General features: G+C 42.1%; 1 pseudogene; it reads left to right on the forward strand.

Moving 5' to 3' along the window:
• The first annotated feature begins 10,658 nt into the window (after nucleotides 1-10,658).
• Nucleotides 10,659-10,858, forward strand: part of LOC123067292 (PR5-like receptor kinase) — a 2,700-nt pseudogene continuing 2,500 nt past the window's right edge.

A 10,858-nucleotide genomic window follows, 5' to 3' on the forward strand; every position in this document is an offset into this window, starting at 1 on the left:
AAAGCTTGGCATGGGGGGCCCTAGAGGGATGGCTGGGGCGGCGGCGGACCGGCGGTGGGGAGTGTTTTCGGGAGGGGGGGGGCGCACTACTGGCCGCAGGCGGCGGGGGGCGGCTGTTTGGCCGGTGGGGGCTGGCGGCTTAGGGGGGTGGAGGTTGAAGATGAACAGTAGGCCCTTGATTTCGTATCCAACGGCTGCAAAATTGACCGAACAGAGATGAAAAAGTCAGTCGACTGACGTGTAGCCTCACCTCTAGTGCGTTCAGTTTCGACAGTAAAATTCAGTTTCGACAGCAAAATTCAGTTTCGACAGTTAAGTTCAGTTTCGACAGTTAAATTCAGTTTCGACAGTTAAGTTCAGAGATGAGCGGCTGATGTATTTTACATCTAGCACTTTGTGGTTATGTATTTTACGTCATCTGTTGGAGATGCTACTAGAATTCCACTCAGGTTAACATTGTCTCTCTTGTCCTACTTCAGCCTCGGCGTCGTACAGCTCACCGGAGCTGCTCCAACAACGAAACCCTCCCTCATAGCGGAGCAGTACCTCAGGCTCCATCTCTAGACGCCTAAGATCATCTTCCCCTCCTCCGACAGCCAAATCAGCCGGAGCATCCTCACCAGCCAACCCAATCACGCTGAGATCGACATGGCTTTGCCAAAGAGGTTGTACACTTGTTGCATCTCTTTTTTACTCTACATGTTACATATATTATCCACTAAGCACACATAGTAACGGGAAATATGATTATTTTATCCAATTAATGACAAGTGAGGTACCAGGGAACTTAGCTATCCGTGATGGACTTTCTTGAACGCCATCATTATTTATCTCTACGCGTTTGAGCTGTGCATTTGTCGATGGCCCTAGGAGTTGAGCTAGTAGGGCAGTGGCCTGGGTCCAAAGTAATAGAAGTTGCACAAAAACATTTTTTTAGTGTAGGCTTTTCCTTGCTCAATCCTACTTACTAGAATCGCCAGTGCTTGAAAGGAAAAGTGAATGAAAATCATAGGAATTGGAAAGTTTCCTATGGTACTACTATTCATGAATTTGGTTCAAAGGAATGGAACACAGGAAAGCTGTAGGATTTGTTCCTTTAGTGTCTCCTTGAAACAAAAAATGTAGGAATTTTAATTTTCACTTGTCCTCCTTTTCAAATTCCTATTCATGAAGCACAAGACTAAGAGATAGTAGCATAATAGCATTATAACCATACATTTTCTTGTGGTTTGACTTAATCTCACCATGCTTCTTTGCATCCTGTGATCTTCCAATTCCTATGAATAAAACACCCATATTGGCAGAAATCCCGTGTTTTTAAATTCTCTGTTTTGCACGTGCATTCCTATCCTATTCCTGCCTAATTCCTATCCCTGCACTATTGGAATCCTCCAATTCAAACGAGCCCTTACAGAATTACTTCTCTTACAAATAGTTGTCAAAGAAAACCTTGCGTGGTTTGTCCCTCTCCTGCTGCGCCGTCGTCCACCCCAGCGCAGCTGCTCCAACGACAGAAGGGTCCAGCACAGCAGGGATCCAGCCTCCAGACTATCTTTCGCCACCTCAGATCTTCTTCCCTGCCGCCTGCATACATGAAAACTGCATTACCATCATCAACCAAGCAGATGACCTCGAGGACTACACGGGTCCGCAAGAGAGGTCGCACTCTTTTGTGTCTGCTTACGTTATGCATCGCTTAATATTACATGCTACTTTATCGTCCTGTTCACCGATTAGACTCTGAGTCAGCTCCAAACTAATGGTCAAACTTGAGTTTTTAAATGGTTGTGGTGTACATATCGGGGCCACAATCAATAGTATTTATCTACTATCTGGCTAATCTCCAGTGTCTACTATGAGTTTCATGTTGGGTGGGAAACAAACAGTAAAGAAGCCATTATCTGTATTTTTAACTGAAGCCATTATCTGCCTACTATTATTGGTTTTGGGTCTATCCACATGTTGCTACCATCACTCTGGATTTCTGCATGCACTCCTTACAAAATATCACTATGTTTTTTTCCTATGCATGACAGTTATTGTAAACAATGGAACTGAACATGTAGAGCAAAAGAGACGAGCCTTGTGTGGCAATAAAATTTCATGCAGACATCACTCCATGGTAGGCGCAAAGGCAGCCCCCCTCCACCCATTTCGGATTGTAATCGAGAGGAAGATATCTGTTCTGGGGGGGATTCAGAAGGAGAAGACCACTCCTATTTACCCCTTGAGGTCTTCGCTCTAACTTGGCATGCTGATGTTGGTTATATCATGCATATGGTGCCTTGCATTGCTTACTTTATACATCAAATATGTCATCTAATTAGTTTATACATCCTTTGTGTGAATGGCATCTATTTAGTTTATTCATCATTTATGTGAATTATGCAACAACAACTTGTTTAGCCAGGCATCATATATGTGAATTTTGCAATGCCATCCTGCTTAGCCAGTCATCTTATATGTAAATTATATCAGGACATCCTTTTTTCGTTACGTATTAAATTTGTCAACAATGTTAGTACATTCAACTGCTCTTCATGTGCATCATCCATTTGACACGATGATGGAAAATTCTAGAGTGAAAACAAGGTCTTCAGAACAGACTATGCTATCTGACGAATCGCATATCTTGCTGGTTACGGATAGCTCCTCAGAGGAGGATTCAGAGATAGATGACCAGTCCTATTCCCCCCCCCCCGAGGTGTATGCTCTAACTTGGCAGGCTTATGTTGCTCATATCGTGCGTATGGTGTCTTGCATTGCTATGTCATTTGATTAGTTTAGACATGCTTTGTGTGAATGCCACCTATTCAGTGTCTAATTACCATATATGTGAATTATGCACTTCCATCTTGTTGCAAGACATTATATATGTGAATTATCCAATGCTATCTTGTTGCAAAGGCATTATATATGTGAATTATGCAATGCCATGTTGTTTAGCCAATCATCATGTATGGTGTCATACATGTTGTCTTGCATTGCTTAGTTTTTACATCATATATGGATTGCCATCTGCTTACTTGCTTACTATATAAATCATATATTTGAATTATATCATGCCATCATGTTTACATAGTACATACACATCATCTATCTAAATTATGGCATGGCAACCCTTTTAATAAAGACATCATATAGTTATATCATCTCATTCTGTTTAGTGTTTATAGTCATCATATTTTTGAATTATGGCATTCTATCCGTGAATGTATGTGAATTATGGCATGCCAACCTATTTAATAAACACATTATATAGTTATATCATGTCATCCTGTTTACGTAGTCATCATATTTTAAACTATGTTTTTCCATCTTTTTTAGTTAGCCATCATGATGTGAAATTGTGTCATGCTATCCTATTTAGTTAGCCATCATATATGTGAAATTGTGTCATGCTATCCTGTTTGGTTAGACAACATAAATGTGAATTATTTCATGCCCTCTTTTATTCCCCACTATCCATTGCACCTGTCTATCATACAATGTATGTACTTTCAATTACTTTTCTTGTTTATCAGCCATTTGAATTGGAGAGGGTGATGGCAGTATGTAAGGGAGTAACAACACGGTCTTCAGAAAAGATAGTGCTACCAGTTGATGTAGATAGAATCACAGTTGTACTTGACCAAGGACCAGATCCACCACACATAACCCAGACTCTCGCATATTGTACCCCTACCCAGTTGGACAGAGAACCAGTTACACCCCTTCTAACCCCAACCCCAACAGATAGTAACCTAGTTCCAGTTGACACATCACCATCTCCACCACAGAGCACCCAAACACGAGCAGTTAGTAAGGGAACTGCAGTGCCCAATGCACGAGGACCACCACTCCTAATCCCAACTCAATGCTTAAAGGAGAACAAGATTTTTTTTCTCAGGTTAGGTACTCTAGCTATGGTTCATACTCCTTTGCTCTTGCATTACTGTATTTACTCATACCAACTATTTTCAAATTTAAAGGATGGAATTGAAACTCCAATGGTGCAACAGGTATGTTTTAAACCTGTTTCTTTAACTGGTTTGCTGTTGTAACCTGCTCTATGTTGATTTGAGTTTCGATTGAATAAACAGTTATGTTCTGATGTCATGCACATTACAAGTGTTGTTATTGCTCTATAGTTTCCCACAGTTATATTCTGTCTATTATGCTTTGTCTTGAACAAATATTATTTGAACCGTGTCTCTATATTGATTTGGCTACAAAAACTAGAATGATATAGACCATAAAGTGACCATGGTACATAGATATATGTTTGTTTCATGCTGTTATCCGGTCCACTTTACTACTGAACTCATTTACCAAAATGAGTTTCATATACAACATGGTAAACCTGTGATGTGTTTGTTTGTTTCTCTTTTAGAATGCGGACAAAATATTGGAGAACAGTACTCTGTTATGCAATGGTCAAGGAAGTAATGTAGATAAGGTTCAAGATAGTGAGACATCCCTGTTGGTCTCGAAGAAAGATGATAAAAATTATCTTGACGACAGTGAGAGAACCCAAAAGTCCTGTCTTGATGTAGTGTTCGAGTTACTGGCCACTACTGCTGGCACAAGCTCTTCGAACTCGCTGCCTGAATCAGTTCGTCTTCTTGAGTCTCAACTTCAAGTTGAAAGACATCAATCAGATGTGCTGCGACAGGAAACTGAAGGACAGAGGAAGTCCCTGCAGAATTCAGATGCATACTTCCTGGTGCAATAGCAAGCGCTGGAGAATTTAAGCGCCAAATAAGAGAAAGTTAATAAGCTTGCTAAGCATCTTGCCAGCATTACGGGTACCCATGACATTGTTTCATGAGATCTTATGATGTGGTTTCATTTCTGGATTTGTTTTGCTGCGGCGTTTATTTGCGCTGGTCGCCAACTTTGACAACCAGTGTATATGATATGTTGCTTTGTTGCCTATATTTGCACTGGTGGCGAACTTTGATGCCCAGTGGATGTAATATGTGTAATTGCCATGATAGCCTAGCGTAAGTTTCTTGCTTATTTATTTCCTTGTTATCTTGTTATTTGTTTTCTTGTAGTTAGTGTAGTTCTTTTTCTGCGGTTTTTTAGTTGCCATAATAACCTATTTTTTAAAACTAGGTCGCAATAACCATGGGCTACATATTTACTGTAGTGACACTGGGTCTCCTACCGGCGATAGAAACAATGGGCCTTCTACGGGCCGTAGAAACAATGGGCCTTCTACGGGCCGTAGACACAATGGGCCTTCTACGGGCCGTAGACACGTTGGGCCTTATACGGGCCGTATCATCAATGGGCCTTATATGGGCCGGATGATCGATCGGCCAAACATGGGCCAATAACAGACAACATTATGGCCGTAAACAGGCTAGAGTTGGAATCATCCGTTCATGGGCCGACCATAACGGGCCGTCGTTAATAGGACGTATTTGATGATGCTATGAAAACGGCCCAATGTATTAATGGGCCACAAACGGGCTGACTGTAAGCACGGGCTGAATTTGGCCCACAAGCAGAAAATGATAGTAACGGGCCGTAAGTAAACGAATGCTGGAAATGAGCCCAAGAATAAATGGACCCTGAGAAGGCCGAAAGATAACATGGGCTGGAAACGGCCCAACGGCCCAACGGGCCATTAATGGGTATAAAGTGATACACTGTTCATTATGGGCCAGTTTCACCACATGCCGTTAATGGGTACAAAGTGATACACTGTTCATTACGGGCCAGTTTCACCATGGGCCGTTAATGGGCCAAGAGTTACAAAGGGCATCATATGGGCCAAAAGACGTCACGGGCCATACATGGGCCAGAAGTTAAAACGGGTTGGAATCTTATTGGACAGCCCAGATGATGCTACTGGGCCTAATTCAGATAGGTCGTAACGGGCCTTGGGTTAGCGGGTTGTAAATGGGCTATATGCGAATAGGCCGTTAACAGGCTTTCCATGGGCCTTCCCGCCACCTTTTGACCAAGTCATACGGGCCAGCCTTTTCACAGGAATGGGCCTCTGTTGGGCCGTGCCACGTGTCGATGTATCATAGGCAGCTTCTGTCCAATGAGTGGATGACATCTATCCCGACGGTGAGCCGACACGTGTTTCCTCCAACCAATAATGATTTTACACATGGAAAATCCCCATTGGTCGGGCTTGTTAACGGGTTATCGGATCCAAAATCGGACCCAATAGCTTAACGGCATTCCGTTATGCTGGATGCCACATGTCGGTCACCCTTGACGAAAGCATTTCTGTGACGCACGATTTATCGTCATGGAAGTGAACCCTTCCGTGATGATAATTTTGGTAATGTCATGGAACACTTCTACGACAGCACATGTATGATTATCTTGATTCTGTCATAAAATCGTCATGGATGTACATGCATGAGAAAAAACGTGACGTACTGTGACAAACACGTATCATCTCGGAAGTGTATTTTTTGTAGTGCTTCCCTTGGCGCAGCCCCTCCATCCTCCAACACCTCCCCCTCCTCCGTAGTGCTTGGCGAAGCCTTGCAGGAGAACCACAAGCTCCACCACCACACCATCATGCTGCCGGAGCTCTCCCTCAACTTCTCCTCTCCCTTTGCTGGATCAAGAGGGAGGAGACGTCATCGGTCTGTACGTGTGTTGAATGCGGAGGCGCCGTCCGTTCGGCGCTAGATCGGATCTTCCGCGTTTGAATCGCCGCAAGTACGACTCCATCAACCGCGTTCTTGTAACGCTTCCGCTTAGCGATCTTCAAGGGTATGAAGATGCACTCTCTCTCTCTCTCTCTCTCCCTCTCTCTCTCACTCTCTCTCTCTCTCTCTCTCTCTCGTTGCTAGCATCTCCTAGATTGATCTTGGTGACACATAGGAAATTTTTGAATTATTACTACGTTCCCCATCAGTGGCATCATGAGCTAGGTCTATGCGTAGATTCTATGCACGAGTAGAACACAAGTAGTTATTCATTTAAGGAGAATAATGGTTACTCTGTTTATTTGAATAATACCTTCAATTGTCTTGCACCTAAAATGAATGGTTTATTGAATCTCGATCATAGTGATACACATGTTCAGATATAAGATAGTAATGATAATACCATATACTTGTGGCACAGCCATTTGAGTCATATTGGTATAAAACGCATGAAGAAGCTCCATGCTGATGGATCTTTGGACTCACTCGTTTTTTTGAAAAGTTTGAGACATGTGAACCATGTCTATTAGTATATACGCATGAAGAAACCCCATGCAGATGGATCGTTTGGACTCACTTGATTTTGAATCACTTTAGACATGCAAATCATACCACATGGGCAAGATGACTGAAAGGCCTCATTTTCAATGAGATTAAACAAGAGAGCAACTTGTTGGAAGTAATACATTTGATGTGTGCAGTCCAATGAGTGCCGAGGCACGAAGTGGTTATCGTTATGTTTTTACTTCATAGATGATTGGAGTAGATGCTGAGTATATTTACTTGATGAAACAAAAGTCTGAATTATTGAAAGGTTCAAGTAATTTCAGAGTGAAGTTGAAGATCGTCGTGACAAGAGGATAAAATGTCTCTGATATGATTATAGAGATGAATATCTGAGTTATGAGTTTTCTATACAATTAAGACATTGTGGAAATTGTTTCACAACTAATACCACCTAGAACACCATAGTGTGATGGTGTGTCCGAACATCACAGATGCACCCTTTGGGATATGGGGCATACCATGATGTCTCTTATCGAATTAGCACTATCATTTATGGGTTAGGCATTAGAGACAACCGCATTCACTTTAAATAGGGCACCAAATAATTCTGTTGAGATGACACCGTATGAAATATGGTTTCGAGAAACCTAAGCTGTCATTTCTTAAAAGTTTGGGGTTGCGACACTTATGTGGAAAGGCTTCAGGCTGATAAGCTTGAACACAAAGCGGATAAATGCAACTTCATAGGACACACAAAACAGTTGGGTATACCTCCTATCTCAGATCCAGAAGCAAAAGTGATTGTTTCTAGAAACGAGTCCTTTCTCAAGAAAAAGTTTCTCTCAAAAGAATTGAGTGGGAGGATGGTGGAGACTTGATGAGGTTATTGAACCGTCAGTTCAACTAGTGTGTAGCAGGGCACAGGAAGTTGTTCCTGTGGCGCCAACACCAATTGAAGTGTAAGCTTATGATAGTGATCATGAAACTTTGGATCAAGTCACTATCAAACCTCGTAGGTTGACAAGGATGTGTACTACTTCAGAGTGGTACGGTAATCCTATCTTGGAAGTCATGTTGCTAGACAACAATGAGCCTAAGAGCTATGGAGAAGCAATGGTGGGCCCGAATTTCGAAAAATGGCTCGAGGCCATAAAATCCGAGAGAGGATCCATGTATCAAAAACAAAGTGTAGACTTTGGAAGAACTACTTAATGGTTGTAAGGTTGTTGGGCACAAATGGATTTTAAAAGGAAGACGGACAATGATGGTAAGTGTCACCATTAAGAAAGCTCGACTTGTCGCTAACATGTTTCCTGACAAGTTCAAGGAGTTGACTACGATGAGACTTTCTCAGTCGTAGCTATGCAAAGAGTCTATTGGAATTATATTAGAAGTTACTGCATTATTTATGAAATCTTGCAGATAGGATGTCAAAACATTGTTTCCTCGACGATTTTCTTGAGGAAAGGTTGTATGTGATACAACCAGAAGGTTTTGTCAATCCTAAAAGATGCTAACAAGTGTGCAAAGCTCCAGCGATCCTTCTAAGGACTGGAGTAAGCATCTCGGAGTTGGAATATACGCTTTGATGAGATGATCAAAGATTTTGGGTTTATACAAAGTTTATGAAAAACTTGTATTTCCAAGAAGTGAGTGGGGGAACTATAGAATTTCTGATGAGTATATGTTGTTGACATATTGTTGATCAGAAATGATGTAGAATTTCTGGAAAGCATATAGGGTTGTTTGAAAAGTGTTTTTGAATGGAAAACCTGGATTAAGCTACTTGAACATTGAACATCAAGATCTACAAGGATAGATCAAAAATGCTTAATAGTACTTTCAAATGAATACATACCGTGACAAGATTTTGAACGAGTTCAAAATAGATCGGCAAAGAAGGAGTTCTTGGTTGTGTTATCAGGTGTGAGTTTTGAGTAAGACTCTAGACCTGACCACGGCAGAAGAGATAGAATGGATGAAGGTCGTCCGCTATACTTTAGACGTAGGCTCTACAGTATGCTATGATGTGTACCCCATGTAAAGTGTGCCTTGCCATGCGTCAGTCAAGGGGTACAAGAGTGATCCAGGAATAGATCACCGGACAACGGTCAAAGTTATCCTTAGTAACTAGTGGACTAAGGAGTTTTATCGATTATGGAGGTGGTAAAAGAGTTCGTCGTAAAGGGTTACGTCGATGCAAACTTTGATACTAATCTGGATGACTATGAGTAGTAAACCGGATTCATATAGTAGAACAATTATTTGGAATAGCTCCAAATAGCGCATAGTAGCTGCATCTACAAGATTACATATAGATTTGTAAAGCACACACGGATCTGAAAGGTTCAGGTCCGTTGACTAATAACCTCTCTCACAAGCGACATATGATCAAACCCCATGGGTGTTGGATTCTTTAAAATCACATAGTGATGTGAACTAGATTATTGACTCTAGTGCAAGTGGGAGACTGTTAAAAATATGCCCTAGAGGCAATAATAAAATGGTTATTATTATATTTCCTTGTTCATGATAATTGTCTACTCTTCACGCTATAATTGTACTAACTGGAAACTGTAATACATGTGTGAATACATAGACCACATCATGTCCCTAGTGAGCATCTAGTTGACTAGCTCGTTGATCAATATATGGTTATTGTTTCCTGACCATGGACATTGGATGTCATTGATAACGGGATCACATCATTAGGAGAATGTTGTGATGGACAAGACCCAATCCTAAGCATAGCACAAGACCGTGTAGTTCGTTTGCTAAGATCTTTTCTAATGTCAAGTATCATTTCCTTAGACCATGAGATTGTGCAACTCCCGGATACCGTAGGAATGCTTTGGGTTTACCAAATGTCACAATGTAACTGGGTGGCTATAAAGATGCACTACGGGTATCTCTGAAAGTGTCTGTTGGCTTGGCACGAATTGAGACTGGGATTTGTCACTCCATATGACGGAGAGGTATCTCTGGGCCCACTCGATAATGCATCATCGTAATGAGCTCAATGTGAGTAAGGAGTTAGTCACGGGATCATGTGTTATGAAACGAGTAAAGAGACTTGCCGGTAACAAGATTGAACGAGGTATTGGGATCCCGATGATCGAATCTCGGGCAAGTAAGATACTAGGACAAAGGGAATTGCATACGGGATTAATTGAATCCCCGACATCATGGTTAATCTGATGAGATCATTGTGGAACATGTGGGAGCCAACAGGGGTATCCAGATCCCTCTATTAGTTATTGGTCGGACAACGTCTCGGTCATGTCTGCATGGTTCCCGAACCCATAGGGTCTATACACTTAAGGTTCGATGGCGCTAGAGTTGTTATGGGAAATTGTATGTGGTTACCAAAGGTTGTTCGGAGTCCCGAATGAGATCCTGGACATCACATGAGTTCCAGAATGGTCCGGAGGTGAAGATTTATATATGGGAAGTCCAGTTTCAATCACCGGAATGGTTTCGGGGGTAATGAGTATTGTACCGGGACCACTGAAAGGTGTCCAAAGGTCCACCGGATGGGGCCCCGTGCCCCAGGGGACTTAATGGGCTGAATATGGGTGGGAACCAGCCCCTTAGTGGGCTGGTGCGCCCCCAAGGGCCCAAGACACCTAGGGTTTGGAAACCCTAGGGGAGGGGGCGCCTCCACCTTGCTTGGAGGGCAAGTTTCC

This window comes from Triticum aestivum, chromosome 3B (genome assembly GCF_018294505.1).
Source record: "Triticum aestivum cultivar Chinese Spring chromosome 3B, IWGSC CS RefSeq v2.1, whole genome shotgun sequence".
Lineage (NCBI taxonomy): Eukaryota > Viridiplantae > Streptophyta > Magnoliopsida > Poales > Poaceae > Triticum > Triticum aestivum.